General features: G+C 37.4%; 1 protein-coding gene, 4 non-coding genes and 1 pseudogene across 7 annotated transcripts in view; all 6 read right to left on the reverse strand.

Moving 5' to 3' along the window:
* LOC131681684 (angiopoietin-2) overlaps positions 1-20,531 on the reverse strand; it is a 462,968-nt gene that overhangs the window by 153,904 nt on the left and 288,533 nt on the right. The gene's annotated exons all lie outside the window — the stretch shown is intronic.
* LOC131686431 (U1 spliceosomal RNA) lies at positions 1,718-1,881 on the reverse strand. The gene has a single exon (XR_009305100.1). It is a non-coding gene; the product is annotated as a U1 spliceosomal RNA (small nuclear RNA).
* LOC131686436 (U1 spliceosomal RNA) lies at positions 3,003-3,166 on the reverse strand. Its single transcript, XR_009305105.1, has one exon. It is a non-coding gene; the product is annotated as a U1 spliceosomal RNA (small nuclear RNA).
* On the reverse strand, positions 4,299-4,451 carry LOC131686439 (U1 spliceosomal RNA; annotated as a pseudogene).
* LOC131686434 (U1 spliceosomal RNA) lies at positions 7,624-7,787 on the reverse strand. Its single transcript, XR_009305103.1, has one exon. It is a non-coding gene; the product is annotated as a U1 spliceosomal RNA (small nuclear RNA).
* On the reverse strand, positions 8,917-9,080 carry LOC131686429 (U1 spliceosomal RNA). The gene has a single exon (XR_009305098.1). It is a non-coding gene; the product is annotated as a U1 spliceosomal RNA (small nuclear RNA).

A 20,531-nucleotide genomic window follows, 5' to 3' on the forward strand; every position in this document is an offset into this window, starting at 1 on the left:
AGCCTGGGCTTCATTTTCCGTACGGCTAAATCCTTTACAGACATTTACTGTCTCAAAAGCCTATACTGCTCTTTAGTGCGCTCTACGCTGGAGTATTGTTCGGCGGTCTGGAACCCGAATTACATGAACAGCAGCGATCGAATTGAAGGCGTTCAACGAAAATTTATACGGTATGCTCTTCGACGCCTGCCTTGGCGCGATCCTGTTCGTCTACCAAGCTACGAGAGTCGGTGTCAACTCATCCAGCTCGATACTCTCCAGCGTCGTAGAGAAACTGCAAGAGCCTTATTCATCTCTGATCTTCTGTCAGGACGTATCGATTCTCCAGATTTACTAGAGCGAGTTAACATCCAAGCAAGGTTCAGAACGTTACGCGGAAACGTTCTTCTGAGAGTGCCGTTTCGACGAACTATTCAAACAGCTAATGCCGCTATCACGGGACTACAACGCCTCTTCAATCGTGTGTCGCACTTGTTCGACTTTCATTTGTCTCGAATATCATTAAGAAATCGATTCCTGCAGTTTTTTAGATGTAATTAGTTTAAGTTTCCATCATTGGGGCCGAGTACGGCCTGTTGATGTGCGTGATAAATAAATAAATAAATAAATTTATACACACCTTTGATGGCGTGTGTCCAGTTACCTCGTCTGTGTACAGCTTACCGACAAGAATTAAACAAAACGCTTTTATATTTGATTTAATATTTTGTATTTGATTGGCTCGCGAACCTTTTTGTGATAATGTGTCGGTGTACTATATAATTCATTGATATATAGAACATGTATAAAATATCGAAGCTGACAATCATTGGCGTTTCGTATATCTACATGATGTACCCGCTTGTCGAATCGTCGGCTATTTACATCGTGACAGATTTAACAGCAACCGGTGACATATGTATTATGCTCGTTGATTGATCTGTGTGGTACATCTTACTTTGGATGATCAAGCGCAATCCTGTCGGGCGCGCTGACGTCGAATCTCATTACAGATGGTAAATCTGTAACGAAGAAATTTCAATTCTCATTACAGATCAAATATCTAGAACGAGAACTCGGACAAAGGCATACTGGTTTAGCACTAATGCTGCAGTATATTACGTTGCTAAGAAAGCTCAAGTATACGAAAAAGTTTATACATTAGTTTTGATGGGCATAAGCAAAACGAAAGGGATTTTCTTAATCACGATACAACTCATCAGTAGATATTTATGTTATTTCCCCATCTCTTTAGTTCTAAATTGACTGCCTAGTTGCGGTTGTTGCTATCAAAGACGCTGTTTATGTTTAAAGGTGTGCCGACAGAGAAGCCAAATTTAGCAATTAAATCTCGTGCAAAGTACACAAATATTCTTCTTACTCAGAACATATAAAAAAGTATTAGCGTTAACAGAAATAATATTATTACAAAACGTAATTAATTTTTTATATTATTTTGTAACAATGTACAATAAATTACATGAAATAGTATTATAAATAAAGTGCTGTAAGTCACGAAATAGTAACATTTCAATTCACCACGTACTCAAAGTTACAGCAAAAACTATGGTTGCCAGAAACAAAGAAGTAGTCATCATTTTATGCAGTGTTGCGCATCTCTCTGTACAGGACTCTAATAATACACAGACTCTAGTTTGCTATCAACTTGAAACTCGCAGAACAAGGAAATCCTATCTCAAAGACAGGTAGCCCTTAGCCTAATTCTTAAAATTTAAAATCGGGATGTGCGCGTACGCACGTCCCGGCTACCAAAAATTACACATACGAGTTATCCACATGAGGGATAATCGCAGGGGTCAACCCGTCCGAAGTGCAATGGAAAGGTCTCGCCCTGGGGGAACCGCCTTGTTGATCACGGTAACCCCTATGCCAGGTAAGTATGCTTTTCGGTACGCTTCCAAAGTCCTTACTTTGGGAAGCAGTGTGAAATACTAGCGATGCTCAAACTTTTCCTCACATAATTCCAATAAAAAACACGCACACAGAATGGTTCAGGCAGTCAAATAGGTTATGTGCGAAAAGAAAAGAAAACGGAAATCACAGATTTGCATGAGGTGCTTGCTGGTTTCTTACGAGAAAAGTATCTGACTAGAAAGACTCTGAATGAGTAATGTTTCTTTCTAACTGGAATTTATTTATAGGTAAGTATTGGGCTTCATATCATAATAGCTCAGGACACGAGCAAGTTGGATGACATATAGAAGATAGTGAACATTTTGCAAAAAAAATGTTTTGAAGCTTAGTCGATTTTTGTTGTTGATCATAGTTTATTTTGTAGGTGAAATGAAACACGTTGGAATGCAGTGTGTTTCTGTAAACATCAACGATAAACAGTACAAGCTCCGTACTGACATTTACCTGAAGAAATTCAAAAATCAGGAATCCTACGAGAAGTGTATAGCTATCAACGGTGATAAAGGTTCAGTGGGTGAAATTGTTTCGAAGAATTGGGATTGTTGCTACAAGTTCACGCATCACGCTGTTTGTTTCACTGAATCAAACGACTCACGATGCCTTGCTTTGATGAATGTGACAGATATTTGGTTTTCCAACAAAAAATCTAGTAAATGAAATATTTTGCCAGTTGACAGGACCAATCTAGAGTTAAATGGTTATCACAAGAAATATCAGTTATCGTATATAAATACATACTCCGAAAGCATTTCAACACTGTAATAAGCCATTTAGTTGAACTCAGCACGGCCGTCCTCTTGGGAAAGATCGACAAGGAACCGTATCTGTTGCATCAATCAGTTTAAGGAGCTCAAAAATAAGTACCGAAGATACCTTTATGGAGACGACGTAACTTGGGGATGCAGGGTAAGTTGGATTTCGAGCAAGCTTGTTATCAACGCAACGATTTCTAAAATTCTTCACCGCCATCTTTTAAGCAGTGGTGAGCCTTTCTACACAGACTCTAGTTTGATGCGAATTGAAAATTCGCAGAACAAGGAAACCATATCTCAAAGAAAAAGCTTTAGTCTATTTGTCTAAATTTAAAATCGGGATGTGCGCGTACGCACGTCCCGGCTACCAAAAATTACACATACGAGTTATCCACATGAGGGATAATCGCAGGGGTCAACCCGTCCGAGGTGCAATGGAAAGGTCTCGCCCTGGGGGAACCGCCTTATTGATCACGGTAACCCCTATGCCAGGTAAGTATGCTTTGCCGTATGCTTACGAAAGCTGGTCTTTGGTTTGCAACGTGAAACATTAGCGATTTTTAAATTCTCTTTATTTTTGCCATCTACACAAAGTGGACCAGATAGTCGATGGGAAGAGGAAAATAATACAAAACCATAGATGCAACATGATTTCGTAGGAAGTTTCGGTATAGACTAGTTTCCTGTTTTCGTTTTCCATTTGGATTTACTTGAAGAGTTATCTGTAGGTGCTTGTACAGTTAATTTTACAAGAAGTTAAACTGTTAATTTTATAAAAAATTACCGAAAAGATTGTTTAATTTATATAACTTTTGCAGTTTTATGTTTTCTTAAAGATGACTTTAGAAATAGTTTCAGTTATTTTGGCGGAGAACAGTTTGTCTTAATCTTAAATGAACTATTTTTGAGTAAATATTGCAAGATATATAAAAATATCGTATTTGCCATTTATGGTGACCTATACCACAAAGCGTGGTACTTCATATGACTGCAACCGAATTTAATGCTAAGTGCCCTGTTAGAATGCTATTTGAAAAAAGTTATATTTTTTAACGCAAAAGTCTTATAACATTGAAACGAAAAAAGTTAATTTTCAAATTGTCTGAAGGGTAATGAGTGTAAAATAAAAACTACAAAAGTTATAGAAACTAAACCGTTTTTTAAAAGAAAACCTTAAAGTTTACATTTGGATTTGTCGTGCAAAGTATAATAAAATAAATAGAGTTTGCGTGTTTTCAGCATTTTTTTTTTCTAAAATGTGTTTTTATACAACTTCATTAAAGACAGTCAAGCTATATAGCGAACCGTTTAAAAGTACAATTTTGAAGCTTGCTTAGAACCAGCCTAACTTCTGTTTAAACGATAAGAAGGACCTCGAAAAGCACAACTTTCCTTAACATATTGTAAGGCTAAGTTAATCAGTTTTAGGAGAAAGTTAAAATTACTGCTAAATTTACATTCTGGACCACTGCACTGGTGGTAGGAATGGTTTAAAAACATACAATGGACATTTCAAATTTTCATAATATAATGGAAATAACACACTTATTTTTGCCCAATCTTCTTTATGAAATAGCTTAGAATAAAACTAGTCCAGAAAATAATCCTGTATCTCATTTCTAATTTCTAAAGTCGGGATGTGCGCGAACACACGTCCCGGCTACCAAAAATTATGCATACGGGCAATCCTCTTGAGTGATACCCACAAGGGTCAACCAATAGAATGGTCTCGCCCCGGGGGAACCGCCTTGTTGATCACGGTAAACCCCTATGCCAAGTATGCTTTCTTGTGTGCTTCCAAAATGTGTACTGCAGATGGCAATGTAAAATATTAGCGATATTTAGCATTTCTTTTGCATTTACACGAAGAGATCCAGGTAGTCATATGAAAAAGGCAAAAAAAATGGATACAACATTATCTCATTTGAAAAATCTAACTGGAAAGATTTACTACCTGGATTTATTTGGAAATTAATCTGTACCTAATATGAAGCAGTTGTTATAATACATACAAGCTATCCACATGATAGATAATCGAAGTACAATGGAAAGATGTATGTTTCGTGCACTTCCAAGGTCCGTACCCTAGTCGGCACATTTGCGATTTGGGATGCTCTATTATATTTAATATAAACCAGTTAGAAAAATGTCTGCGCGTGAAGAAAAAGTCCAACAAATGTTCAATAGATTCAGTCTAAGGAACGCTATATTTCTTCATACAATAAATCTAATTAGAATGGATCATTTCCTGCAAGTTTACAGATAATTATTAGTCCAATTGAGGTTGCGATGTCAACGATCTCGATATGTATAGAATTTTTCAAACTTTCCTCCGACAAACACACAACGGTCTGACGAACATTGGCAGCTCTACGATTGTTTCGTTAAAACCACAAATATGTTGCATGGAAATTTGGAAATTCAAGATTAGAAATTCTCTCACATTCCACAGTATGAAACTAAAAAGTAGGGATATTTTTGATCCATATAAATTTGCAATAAAGTGTCGAAAAAACCCCTTGAATGGAAAGCAGCATATTTATTTCATTTTATTATTTTGAAAAAAATAATAATGAAACTATTGTTCCAGATTTAATAACTCATACATATAAAATTTTAAAAAGAAGTTGGTTTAAACTGAAAAAGAGGCACTAAATCATAATTTCAAAACTGGGAAGGGAAAGACGGACATCTGACATGGGTAAGGTGGACATGTGGCATCACGGTGTGCCTTAAACCGCTATTAACACAAAAAATGACCATCAATTCTGCATACGGCATCCAAAATATACAGTATCCAAGCATCTTCTCAGTGAATTTTAAAATGATCCATCGAGAGATTCGAGAAATATGGCGATTTGAAGTTTTATGACACGTTTCGTAAGGCTACCAGCAAACACCCACGGGTTTGGTCCTATCTTAATAAACAAAAAAATATTTGTCTACTTATTTGGTACTTGGCATTCGAAAGATATAATATTTAAATATATTCCCTACATGTTTGAAAGTATTTCATTGACGGAATCGAAAGTTATAGCGATTTGAATTTGTATTGGTTTTCTTTCAGACTTCAACCGTGAATCCATGTTTGTTCATTGACTATTTAGATCGTTTATACGTGTCGCGGTTTTCAAGACAAACCTTAATGTATATCTACATAAATATAATGTATAAAAGGTGTTGTTTATATGCTGCACTGAAGAAATATGAAAATAAGGTTGTCTATCTAACGCTATAGTTAAACGTGTAAATTAAAAAATAATATTTACTTCAAAAGACCATATCTCAGAAGTTTGTTGACTGATTCTAATTATATTTTCATTACTTAGCAGGTATGCAATTTTCCTAAAGAAGAATATAGAATAGAGTTGCCTACCTCAAATAATAGACAATATAATTAACCTCAATTATATGTATTATCATTATTTAGTGAATATTTTTGTAATAAAAATAACGGCAATTTTTTATACTCTAGTTGATTGCAGTTGCTATATACTATGAATTGTGGATATATGAAATGTTAAAACTAACACGGTCGTGATTCGCTGGTTAGACAATTTTTAACAGGGGCAGCTTTCTAGTTGGATCTCCGCTACTTGGTCTATTGTCGAACTAAAAAGCATCTGAATGTCAAATTCTCATGTTAAATTCATTTCGACAACTGACAATAGAGATTGTCACACAAGGGGTTTGTACTGATAACATCCCCATTTGACCAGTAAATGAAAATTCCGTACTTTTCTCACACAGCTGTTTTTGCAATTAAAAAACGAAGAAAATGATGTATTATACATTTCTTTTGTTTTCATTTCTGCCTACGAAAATTGCGATGAAAGCGTGGGGTACATTTGTACCCCAGTGTAACGTTCTATGGTGGAAAACGCAAGTGTAACATTCTAGGGCTAAACATACCCATGACATGGAAAAACGGTGCCCTTCATCAATATAGTGGATTCAAGATACAAATATTGCCGGCATAAACTAAATTAACAAGACTCCATTTTCATTAATAAAAATAGCAACACTGTTCGGAAGATTTCGGCAGGGTGAAAAGGTGCGAAAAGAAGAATGCCGAAGTAAAAATAAGAAGCCGATTGTCACGTCTTGTCTTCGGTTTTATACTAGGACGTTTTTTATCACAATGTCTGCCAACAGTTCCAAGCAGCCCTTTTGTATATTTAGTTTCCAAACAAACAGGGGACAGAGCTGGCGGATCCTATCCTAGACTGCAAGAAGCAATGGGTCAAATTAACTTTGATTAATCGATTGTAACCCAAGGTTTTCCGAAGTCAGTCAAATGAAGTGATATCTTCAGTTTCACCAAAAATGTATTAAAGATTATGGGAAACATAAAATCACCTCTTAAAATGGTTTTTCAAAATGTAAATATCTCATGTAAAAATTTTAGTGCGCTCAAATAAAAACAACAAATTTTAAGATGTTTCGCATAGTTTTTCGGATTTTCTGATAGACAGCACTTCTTTTATGGCTGTGGTAATGTTTTGCGCTCTAATTCTAACAATTAAATTCGATGAAATATATTGCTTACTTTACAGCTGCCGTTTGCCCCAGTTCAAAAATATCAAATATTATGAAATTTAATACGTTAGGACATAATGGGTTCAGCAAAGTTTGTTTCTTGTTCAACAAAATTTGGATTAGTACATAATAATTCAGCTATCACGACGCAGTGCCGCCTAACCAGATAAAACCTCAAAATTTTATTTTAGATTTTTAATGACAACATATTTCTCTGTTTGCAAACAGGCTGAATAGACTCTCCTCAAAATATTAAGTCTTGAGGACGAAAAATAAATTTTTTACGGAACTTCAAAGGTGAAATGGGTGATAAAAAACTGTGTTCAAACCTGAGTGATTCAAATTTATATATCCTTTTATAGTTAAGATTCTGATTAGGGTCAAACTAGTTTCATATGTAAGCTTACTTGACTTTGAATCGGGATGTGCGCGTACGCACGTCCCGGCTACCAAAAATTTCACATACGAGTTATCCACATGAGGGATAATCGCAGGGGTCAACCCGTCCGAAGTGCAATGGAAAGGTCTCGCCCTGGGGGAACCGCCTTATTGATCACGGTAACCCCTATGCCAGGTAAGTATGCTTTTCGGTACGCTTCCAAAGTCCTTACTTTGGGAAGCAGTGTGAAATACTAGCGATGCTCAAACTTTTCCTCACATAATTCCAATAAAAAGCACGCACCCAGAATAGTTCAGGCAGTCAAATATGTGTGAAAAGAAAAGAAAACGGAAATCACAGAATTGCATGAGGTGCTTACTGGTTTCTTACGAGAAAAGTATCTGACTAGAATGACTCTGAATGAGTAATGTTTCTTTCTAACTGGAATTTATTTATGGGTAAGTATTGGGCTTCATAATATATTATCATAATCGCTCAGGATACGAGCAAGTTGGATGACATATAGAAGATAGCGAACATTTTGGACAAAATTGTTTTGAAGTTTAGTCGATTTTTGTTGTTGATCATAGTTTATACAACTGTTTATTTTGTATGTGAAATGAAACACGTTGGAATACAGTGTTTCTGTAAACATCAACGGTAAACAGTACAAGCTCCGTGCTGACATTTACCTGAAGAAGTTCAAAAATCAGGAATCCTATGAGAAGTGTACAGTTATTAACGTTGATGAAGATTCAGTGGGTGAAACTGTTTCGAAGAATTGGGATTGTTGCTACAAGTTCACGCATTACGCTGTTTGTTTCACTGAATCAAACGACTCACGATGCCTTGCTTTGAAGAATGTGACAAATACTTGGTTTTTCAAGATAAATCTAGTAAATGAAATATTTTGCCAGTTGACAGGACCAATCTAGAGTTAAATGGTTATCACGAGAAATATCAGCTATCGTATATAAATACATACCACGAAAGCATTTCGACACTGGAATAAGCCATTTAGTTGAAATCAGCAAAGCCGTCCTCTTGAGAAAGATCGACAAGGAACCGTATCTGTTGCATCAATCAACCATTTTAAGGAGCTTAAAAACACGTACGGAAGATACCTTTATGGAGACGACGTAACTTGAGGATGTTGGGTAAGTTGGATTTCGAGCAAGCTTTTTGATCAACGCAACGATTTGTAAAATTCTTCACCACCATCTTTTTATGCAGTGGTGAGCCTTTCTCTAGTTTGATACGAATTGGAAATTCGTAGAACAAGAAAACCATATCTCAAAGAGAAAGCCTTAGTCTAATTCTTTAAATTTAAAATCGGGATGTGCGCGTACGCACGTCCCGGCTACCAAAAATTACACATACGAGTTATCCACATGAGGGATAATCGCAGGGGTCAACCCGTCCGAAGTGCAATGGAAAGGTCTCGCCCTGGGGGAACCGCCTTATTGATCACGGTAACCCCTATGCCAGGTAAGTATGCTTTTCCGTTCGCTTCCAAAGCATGTACTTCTGTGGGTAGAGTGAAACATTAGCGATTTGTAAAGTGTCTTTTTTGCCATTCACATAATGTTATACTTGTATGTAGGGTGATGTGCCTATTATGGCAGTAGAGTAGTGACCCTATTTCGTACCCCTTGGTTTCGAACCAAGCATATGAGATAATGACACTATCGGTGGCTAAAACAGGTGAGAAAAAATAAGCTATAGTTATATTCTTTATTTGTTGTGCACATATATATTTAGAACTATCCTCTAAATCAAACTTTTAATTAAAACAAAATCACCTTATTGAAATATCTACTAATCCGCCTCACTCACGTAGTGAACCGAAACTGGATGCAACGGCGCTTAGCAAAATAAACACTTACGAGCCAGCATTTACCGCCTCATATCTCGTTATTCCGGCACAAATATACTAAACGTTGCATTGATACATACCTTTATTTTAGCTGGAGAACCTTTTTACGATAATTTCACTTTAAAATCACTCGTCAAACACTAGAATAGGCCTAGTGTTATAATAGGATAAAACTAAATACGGGGGTTCCTATTATTGGCATGTTTTGCTGATACACTACCACAATCAAAACCAACTTTTTGCATCCATCATACAGAAAAGAATCACCAGTGCGGCCAAACCAAAACATGAACTTGTAAATATAATGTAATGCAATTTCAGGTATAAGTAATCAATTATTTCAAGTTGTTCAACTAATTGTTGATTGCAGATATTTTATTTTCATCTGCACATACAATTCGGATCGGGAGAAAGCAATGTGTGATGTGAAACTTGTCATTCCAGTTGCTAACCTTCGAATGGTTTTTTTCTGCGTGCGCAATTCTGGGCGCTCTTCTACTAACAGCTGATCAGTTTCATTGATGTGCGTGATGTTTACGTTTGTTTTGATCGGCTGAAAAAAAGCAGAATGATTCGTTTTACAAATCACACGTTGGCGTCCATGATCTGGATATCTAGTTAGAATCGACGCAAATGGAATATGAGGCATTGCGTTTCAACTAGATTGTTTTTCGATAAGGTGGAAATTGGCACACCCATGAGGCGATAATTGAATCGTTGAGGTGGGAATAGATGCACAGAATGGAACATTTATGTTCATTTATGCTGAAAATTGAGGCAATTCTGCTAAATAAGCATTATATAGATGTTTAAGAAACAGTAATAATATGGCTTCTTTTAAAGTTGTTCAAAAAATAGTGCGACCCTCTCCCTAATGGTGCCAAAATAGGCTCATCACCCTACATGTATAAAAAAGGAAAAGGAAAACCATAAAATGGGTAGAGAAATAACCGACAAAAATTAAGTCTTATTGGGTTCTAACTGGTTTTACTTGAAGGATCATTTTAACATAAATAGAAGAAACCAAATTTTTGCTAATCGCGCAAAACGAAACTTTTTGATAACGGTTTCGGAAACTCCGATTCTCAGAGCACCTGTTTTAGGACAGGAGAACATTTTTTCTCCTTTTTTGGCAGAACCGAACTGTGCATGTGAAAGTGTATTGTGGTGGATTAGTTGGTTTGTTCATCTATATATAATTATACATACTGCCTACTATGCGTTTTCGTGTCTTTACAATCGAATGTGAACGCGTGTTAAGATATTGAAAAACCTACTGTAATTGCCGCTTCCTTGGAATTAAATCACAAATTACCGTATGTTATTTTATGATTCAAACCAGCTGTAGAGCGAGTTTAGGGATCATCCATAAATGACGTAGCATTTTTTGAGTGATTTTTAACTCCTCCCTCCCCCAACGTAGCATTTCGTCACAAACCCCTACATAACCCCCCTGATAATTACGTAGCTTGACGGTAAACCTCCCCCCCTTGACTAAGTAAAAATTTAAAAAAAATAAAAAAACGATGTTAGTTAGATGAAACGGGTAAAGCTACGTAGCGTGACATGACCCCCTCCCCCCTGTCGTCACACATCATCACAAAATACAAAACTCCCCCTTCCCCCATATAATGCTACGTCATTTATGGATGATCCCTTAGACGTATACTAGTTACGATATAGTGCAGTTTAGATGGACGCGCCGAGGGAGACGGTTGTATATTGGCTCACGACGCGCGCGTTGTTATTTGATAGCGGTGGGATAGAATGCTTCCTAACGTTGTTTGGTGCCCTGTGCGATACAGCTGAGAGTGTCAACGTTCCCATTCCCATTGTATATGAGAGCAAATGTGGATTTGTACATGCAAAGTGGTTTAATTAATGAAAATTCAACTGTATTGATCAAATGCGAAAAATTAAAGCATGGATGAAATGTGTTTTTTCTGCCCTCTCTTCTATAGGAAAACCTATCTTTCATTCTGTTAAGCGGACCCTACACGAGACAAGAATATTGTCAATAAAAATATTGACAACACTACTTCAATCCGTCAATCCCATTTGAATTCTACAGAATCAATATTTTCATAGCGTCCTTACACGATCAATATATTGATCAATAATTGGTTTATTGTCAATATTTCTGCTCGTGTAACGTAGAGATATATTAGCTAATAAAGACTTTGTTGTCCATAAAATCATCTTTGAATTTCTTATAAGATCCAATCTTAAACTTTGATACTTCATAAATTTATATATTTTCCGATGTGTAAAGACGACTGATCGAAAGAATTACACAATCAAGCATTACATTTCTCATACATAGGAAGAATGAAGCATGGCTCTGTTATGATTTTATTTAACCGAGTGAGCTAAATTATTTTAAGAATTAATTATATTTATATATTTTGAAAAGATAAGTTAGTTTTTTATGCCTTTTTGAGAAGAGATTATAAAATGAAATTTCACTCAAAGGGGCTTTTCGCTACTTCAAAAAAAATTATCAAGTAATAAATAATAAATGAAAAAAAAAGAAATGTGTTTTGGTGGTAGTGGTGTTGCTATTATTATTTCCTGATTATGCTTCATATTAACTTTATTTAATCTGTTCCACAATATTCCGCCACGTCACTCGGTCTCCAACCTTGTCTCCAACCCCTCAGGTGCCCGATACTCGTCAGGTTCTGCTCCACTTGATCCAGCCACCGGAAACGCTGCGCTCCTCTCCGTCTTGTACCTGCCGGGTTGGAGGTGAAAACCAACTTGGTGGGGTTGTTGTCCGGCATCCTCACAACATGCCCCGCCCGCCGTACCCTTCCAGCTTGAGCTACTTTCCGGATACTTGGCTCATCATAGAGTCGCGCAAGATCGTGGTTCATCCTTCTCCTCCACACGCCATCCTCCTGCACACCACCGAAGATCGTTCTCAGCACCCTTCTTTCGAAGACTTCGAGTACTTGCAGATCCTCCTCGAGCATTGTCTACGTTTCGTGCCCGTAGAGAACCACCGGTCTAATCAGTGTGTTGTACATGGCGCATTTCGTGCGGTGGTGAGGCTTCCTGGATCTCAAAGTTTGGTGAAGCCCATAGTAAGCACGACTTTCAGAGATAATACGCCTTCTGATCTCCCGGCTGGTGTTATTGCCCGCAGTCACCAATGAGCCTAGATAGATGAACTCTTCAACCACCTCGAACTCGTCGCCGTCGATCGTTATACTACTGCCCAAACGTTCCTCTTTCGCGATCGGTTCCGCCAGCCAGCATGTACTTCGTCTTAGACACATTTATCTTCAGTCCTACTCGTGCTGCTTCGCGCTTCAGTCGGGTATACAGATCTGCTACCGTCTCCTTGTTTCTCCCAATTATGTCCACGTCGTCAGCGAAGCACACGAACTGTCCGGACCACGTGCCCCGCATGTTGAACCCCGCTCTTCGCATTACACCTTCCAGCGCTATATTGAACAGCAGGCAGGACAACCCATCGCATTGTCTTAGTCCCCTGCGTATTTCAAACGGACCCGAGAGGCCGCCTGAAATTTTGACACAACACCTTACACCATCCATCGTAGCCTTAATCAGTCTTGTCAGCTTCCCAGGGAAGCCGTGGTGTTGCTATTCTACCGAAATCAGCATGGTATTGTACACTCAAGCATTCGTTCGTCGCAGAGAGAGAAAGAGGTATACGAAGTTGGCGGCGGTTGTTAAAAAACTTGAAGTGTAGTTGTGAGAAATAAATATAATAGAAGAAGTATGGATAATACCACGATACATAAAATACCAGATCGTTGGCAAGTGCCGAATGGAGTTTTGTATGTAGATACTAATCGCATCTAAAGTATCGTACAACTTAACGATTACTATGGTGAGATCGTTGCAATTTTTATTACCCAATTGAAACAGTTTCTGCTTTATTGCATGTTATTATTATTCTCGCTGCAATTTGGCATAAGCAGCTTTTGGTGACCAAAGGAGAAGGGGATGCGAAACATGAACTAATTCTCTACTAGCTTATCGTTTCTTTTATCGCACTTTGTTTACTCAGCAAAAACTGAAGTGTGTATGTAAGCTTTTTTCTGAGAAGCATCCATCTTGTGTGTTGTGTATTTGTGTATTGGTAATACGTTCGAACATTATTTCTAGAGAAAATTTTCAATAGGACGTAAGTAACATTGAGAGCCTCTCTTTGTTTACTTTCTCTTTCGTTTATTACGACGTCATTACAACACTTTGCACTAATTTTCCAGTACTTATCGAAAGCCGACGGTTTTTACTAGAATATTATGCAAAGACTAGAGTAGCAAATGTTGAAATGGCCGAGTAATGGACAGAAGAGAAAGACCCCAAAGAGAATCTCTCATTGTTACTTACGTCCTATTGAAAATTTTCTCTAGATTTCAACTTTAGAACGATAATGCGTGTAGTTGTAGGGCAAGGTTTCCTGGCAAACTTAATTTATCCCTTAACTAACAGCAGTGTTATTCATATTCATTTTTATTAGCTATTTTCGAATGAAATTATCCCAAGAGATGCACTCATATTTGACTAACAAATTTTCATTGAATTACCAGTTATTTATCATAATATTTCCAATTAAAAATCGTATGGTGTAATCATTCAACCATGTAGAGTAGGCAGGCATAATCTGTGCGTATTCGAGATCATGAAAAACCTCCTAAGAAAATACTGCGCGCTTTAAGGAGGAAAAACTAAATAGAAAAAAGCTTCTACAAATCAGTTAACTTATATGGATACTACATAGCCCTCTTTTTAGGTTCAAGTCGGACCAGTTCATATCATAAATAATTCATAGCGAACTTATTTGATGCTGAAACCAACAATCTGGCTCAGAAGGGGGTTTTAAATTTACCACATGATATTTTGGTAGAAAGATTTATCCGTCACCGGGCTTAGAGGAGTTTTCACCAGTCGCGGGGCTAAGCAAAATAAAGTTGTACGAAGATACTTTGTGTTTATTTGTAACGGATTCCTAGAACTTGTCGCGCCAACCTTGAAGTCTGCCAATGTCCATATTATATTATATTATATTATATTATATTATATTATATTATATTATATTATATTATATTATATTATATTATATTATATTATATTATATTATATTATATTATATTATATTATATTATATTATATTATATTATATTATATTATATTATATTATATTATATTATATTATATTATATTATATTATATTATATTATATTATATTATATTATATTTTATAAGTCAATCGGAGTCGAGAAGGAAAGGTGTTCATCGTTCACGACGGTTACAGTTTTCTTCAATAGTTGAAAAACCATTTGACTCGCCATTTTTCAATAAATCAATCCGTGGGAAGCTTGGCAAGTACTGCGAATCCCTATACTCAATCGGTTGGATCATATTTGTGGAAGGAGATTCTTTAATTCCCGCGGATACCGAGTAGGTGTTTTAGTTTACGGGGACGCCACCTCCATTTTATCTTTCATACAGCATTTCATTGAATGCAGATTGGGAACGAAAGTTAAGCTTACTGTCAAATGTAGCCGCAAGCAGCGAGTCCTGCTCTGGTGGCTACCTACATACACATACATTTTGAATTATTTCTAATATACACTGTTCAGTATTTTCTTTATATGCATTAAAAACTTGTTTTTTTCGTAATATCAATGTATCTACTGTGTTCCATTACATTTTTTTTTTTCAGTGCTATCTTTTATATCTTCAACGGGCTGTTTCAACAACAATTATTAATTTGTTCCTGTGTTCCATTACATATTTTTTTTTCAGTGCTATCTTTTATATCTTCAACGGGCTGATTCAACAACAATTATTAATTTCTCAAGTGAAGCGGAGCAATCCTACAATACAATATATGGAAATATTATTTTAATACATTGGATTATTTTTTCACATTAAATTTATTTTTGACGTTATATAACCATGTACTCCATGTATATATATATATATATATATATATATATATATATATATATATATATATATATATATATATATATATATATATATATATATATATATATATATATATATATATATATATATATATATATATATATATATATATATATATATATATATATATATATATATATATATATATATATAAAATGCATGGGAATTGAGAGGGACCATCAGGGCAACTGATTGAAGCGATTTGGACAGGAAGAGTGGAGCAGCCAGCTTCCTGTTGATAACATTTCGTGAATATTGGGTGGGCTCTTCTCCCCACCTATTGGGGCTACCTTTCATTGCAACGGCTTGCATTGCGATTGACTATATGATCTAGTAATTGGAAGGAGATTCTTCGTCACTCCCGTGGTACGAGTAAGCGAAATTGTTTGCCTGCCACCCCACCCCTTTTTGGCTCTCTATACAGTGACGTGTTGACTATGGTCAGTTACAAATGCTTGATCAAGTTGCTATGTAAGGACTGCCCAATGCTATCCCTAGCAAATACTCATGGGTTCAAAAACCACATAGCCACTTGAAAAGACCTTAAATATGGTCCGTGACCATAAAATGGTCTCAATAACCCATAAATACACCAACATATGGTATTTTATATGGGATCTACCGGACCATGGTGATGGTGTTTTCATGGTTTGAACCCATTTCAAACACCCATGCCAAACCCCATGACCATGGGGGTATTATGGGCTTTTCGTTTGCTCGGGATGGACGGTGGTCCTGCTACAATAGGTGGTAGTAACACACACGTCACATCACATATCACATACTAATTACAATATAGTGCTTGGTTAGAGGGGGAGTTTTAAAATATCTCACAAATGTGGATGAAGGAAGCGAATAGTTTTCAAACAAACTCAATAAATCTTTTATAAATTATCATAAACATTCTTTTTATTTCCCACGTGACAATTCTTTAACCCAGCAGAATACTACGAATGCAATTCTAAGTAACCAATCGATTCAAGGTTCCCCTTTTATCTACTTCCACCATCTCATTAATCAATTGTCCATTGTTGTTTTTATTATTGTTTTTGTTATTGTTATATGCACCTCCTCCTTAGCTAAATAGTCCTACATTCAACACTTGGCTCCATTGGAAACTTTCGAACACACTTCTGATCGATCGCGTTCGCACGTTGCGCCCAGTGCACCTCGAACAATCACGTCCCTCCACATGCCATATAACCGAACGTCCTTCCTGTGTATTATTTGTGCCTCCCGATGCTGCACGTTTTGAGTCGAACAATCTATTATAATGCATAGAAGCAAAAATTGGAATCAAATCTGCATACCAGTTCCCCAATGTCTTTAGGTTGTTTACGTGCGGTAACTGTGATCTTAGCTGCAGCTGCCGGCAGCAATGCCCCAGTTCGATCTCTCGCTCCCTGGTTTCTACTGCGGTATTCTAGCGAAAACCTGATCATTGAAAGCCGCCGTTTCCTTTTCAATCTGCACCGGACAACCTTTGCAATGTCGTCGCTGGATCATGTGTCGGTAATATTTTGTTGATACTTGAAAGAGTAACCAAACGGACAGAAAACATTTTGCATAAAATATATACGGTTTTAAATTTATTGCAAGGTAGCAAAACTAACCGCGGACATAGGTTACATTTGCACTCGAAATCTATAAACCAATCACCATAAACAATAGCCATTCAAACCAATAGCAACTGCAAAAAATTGAGCCTGCAGTAGACGGCAGTACCCATGCATTGAACCGGGGCGAATATCTTAGATAACTCTCAACGCACCAGAAGTTCAAGTGCTTCCCAGTGGTTGAGAAAGTTTAATAAAAAACAAAAGCCGAATCTCTTAACGGAGCTGAAACTAAGTACTTGGGCGCTGATGATCTTAAAAGCATTTTTTTATTCATTACTCTTTAGCCTTTTAAGAGATGTCCGCCGTCTTACGTTGAAATAATTTACTCGTGAGAAATCAGTCACCCCAGACACACAAGGTGGGCAGGGCGTGACAACGGAGAAAGAAGCGAAACGATTAATTCATACTGACCTTCATAAATCAAATGTCTGCTGTCGTCGTCTGTAGATAGTTGAGAAGGGTTCCGGTTTGCACAGTTTGCGATATCAGTTCAGGTGTATTTTATCGAATTATAGCACTACACTATGTTGTGTTGTAATTGCTCAGTATGTTTAATGTCATTATACTTTTTGTCTTCCTTTGATTAACTCGGTTGTCAACAACAGAGCTCTAAGCTTGTACTTCAATTTTTGTTTAATTGGGTCGGTTGAGGACAACTTGATATAGTGCATTTTTATTTAGGTCGCATCTAGGGTTATCACCTCTAGTTACACTTTGACCCGGAGCTTTTTGCTTACCTGGGCGTAGACTCCACAAAAAACATAAGCGTACGCTTAAAACTGACAGAACCAAAACAATTTTTCGATAATATTTTGGAACGCGTTCACCACTTTTTATTTACTAATGAGATAAAATGAGATAAAAAGAGAGTCTAGAGGCTTTTTTTCAACAAAAATATAACAATGAGAGACTCTCATTGTTTACTTTCTCTTCTGTCGCTTTAACATTTACTCTTCACGTAACGTGTTACTTAAAACCGTACCGTAAAATTAGTGGAAAATACTATAGTGACGAATCGAAAGAGAAACTATATAAAGAGAATCTCTCATTGTTAGAAATGGCGTATTGCAAAACAGCTCTAGATGCATACTATTTCAGTACTTCTGAAACCCGAAAGCACACATCTAATCACTATTCCATCTTACACAGTTGCGTTTCGGCTTCGCCTCATCAGAAACCGACACTAACTTTTTGTCGGAATAGATTAGCACCGGCGCTAATCTATTCCGACAAAAAGTTAGTGTCGGTTTCTGATGAGGCGAAGCCGAAACGCAACTGTGTAAGAAATAAGGATTTGTGCCCTCAAGTGCAAAGACTGCTTTTACCAACAAATTTTCACCCTAGTGAGAAATTTCGGTGTTTACCAAATTTTCCTCCTTAGGGTGAAATATAGCATACAACTATTCCATGGAGTTGACGTTTAGCTATAAATTGTTCGTGTTTGTGAACGGTTTTGTTAGTTGTATAATTTCGCGTCCTCGGCGCTTTTCTCGTTGTGGAGAATAAGCCGAACGAGCATAACAATCTTCCACAACTAACACGAAAAGAAGAGTAAAGCAAGCAAGTGTTTCAGTTAAGTTGAATGTTTGTTGACTCAATGTTAATTAAACGGTGTTCAGTATGTACGCGCGGGCAAATTAGACAACCAGAGGGCAAACAATTCCACCTATTTGAAAAATGCCAATGCCAATCTGACAAACGTCAATGTCAGAAAGCGGAAGCGAAAGAAAAAGTAAAAGGTACCGCCATCGCGATGAAGTATATATAGGTGTGGCAGAACACACGGTTTGCTAGCGTTGGCAACCAAAAATATGTAAACAATCCAGAAGCACAACGGGACGACGTCATAGCGGTCACACGATTCAATGGGAGCGGAACGACCGGAATGACGAAAGCAAGTCGATTTATACTGTGATCACTCACACCACTCATGTAAGATTCATCTTACGAATACCAAAGTCAGATCTGTATATACGACATTACATTTTTGAGGGGAAGCACCTATAATTGGATCTTCAGGCACGCCACAAGAGTGCAATTTCTTCAAAGCACACCTGTGGCTCAAAGGAGTAGCCACGGCGACCAACCGACATACATACATCTAGTTTCGGAACATCGATCACACTGGCGACATGCGCATTGGATACCTGCGTGGTCTTGTGATGACGTCAGTAAAATATCAGGTGAGCGTGCGCACACTATTATTCTTATCACCATTCCCCCTTCGAGCCCTCTGTCCGTCACATGCATGTTTTTTGTGATTATATATTCACTATCTGTTTGGGGTCAGCAAAGCCAAATAATTCTGTTACACAAGTTATTGTCTAGAAAGTGCTCTGTGGTATTTTCCTGGAATGCAGTGGTTCGTCATCGTTAGTGAAGTTCCAACAAAGGAACGAAGCTTTGAGCCCTAGCTATCAGTTAAGAACTTGTTTGTTGTTGTCCAGGTCGATCGGAAAAAACCACTAGCTTTCTGGTGAGAACAGATGTTTGGTGAAACAATAGCTGTACGAAATTCGAAATACTTGGTAGACTTACTTTGGTCATCTTAACATGACAGGTTTGATAAAATATATCTAGTGTGATCATGACCTGTTTAAAACATTGTCCAATACGCCCATGTGTTCGCAAAGTGGAGTAGTTATTACAGGTGCAAATGCAACTTAGACTTACGGAAGTCATCGTCATCCACCACACTCGTAATGCTGTACTGATAACATTTAAAACTTTGCCCGTGGCGGAAAGTTTTGCTACAGAAAACAACATGCAATACGTCATTGACCATGCCAATGGTAGAATCAAGTTACTCTTTAATATTGACAATGATAAGAACCTATCCACCAGTTTTCATATAACAGTCGATAAAATGGAGAAAATTGGGATCAACGGTAGGTTTTGCAGCTGTTCCGATCCAAGCACTCAGATCAAGAGATAATGGTTGTCATTAAAGATTGCTAAATATAACGCAAGAAAGATACTTAGGACCGTTGATGTTTCTTCTTTACTTCAATGACGTGTATTCAGTGCTCTCATAGCTGGTTCTGCATAGACGATCTTGAAATAGTTCATCTCGAATGACTTTCTGGCAGAGCTCGTCCTCCCAGGCCCGCAGTACCTTTTTACTGCCGAAAACCTGTGGAGAAGGCACAGTCGATTGAGGGGTAACGTGTAGTACTACGATATGAATGTAAATAATATCGAGCGGCCCCTCGAATAACTGGTCCGCTCAGCATGGGTAAAAGCTTCTGTAATTTCTCCCGAAATGTGAATGAGAGTGAGTGGTTGGTTGGAGTTCCTTCGAATGAACTGTCAGATGAGTGGTTGAACACCCACCGGATCCAGCCGTGGTTGGAGCCGAGTTACTTTTGGCGGGTGGTCGCGACGCAGGCGTCGCCCCGCTTTTGAGATAACCCTTTCTGCGACCTTTAACCGCAGAATAAGCTATAGTGGAGGGGAAACTGTTTGTCTCTGGGTCTTGAAAG

This window comes from Topomyia yanbarensis, chromosome 2 (genome assembly GCF_030247195.1).
Source record: "Topomyia yanbarensis strain Yona2022 chromosome 2, ASM3024719v1, whole genome shotgun sequence".
NCBI classification, from domain to species: Eukaryota; Metazoa; Arthropoda; class Insecta; order Diptera; family Culicidae; genus Topomyia; species Topomyia yanbarensis.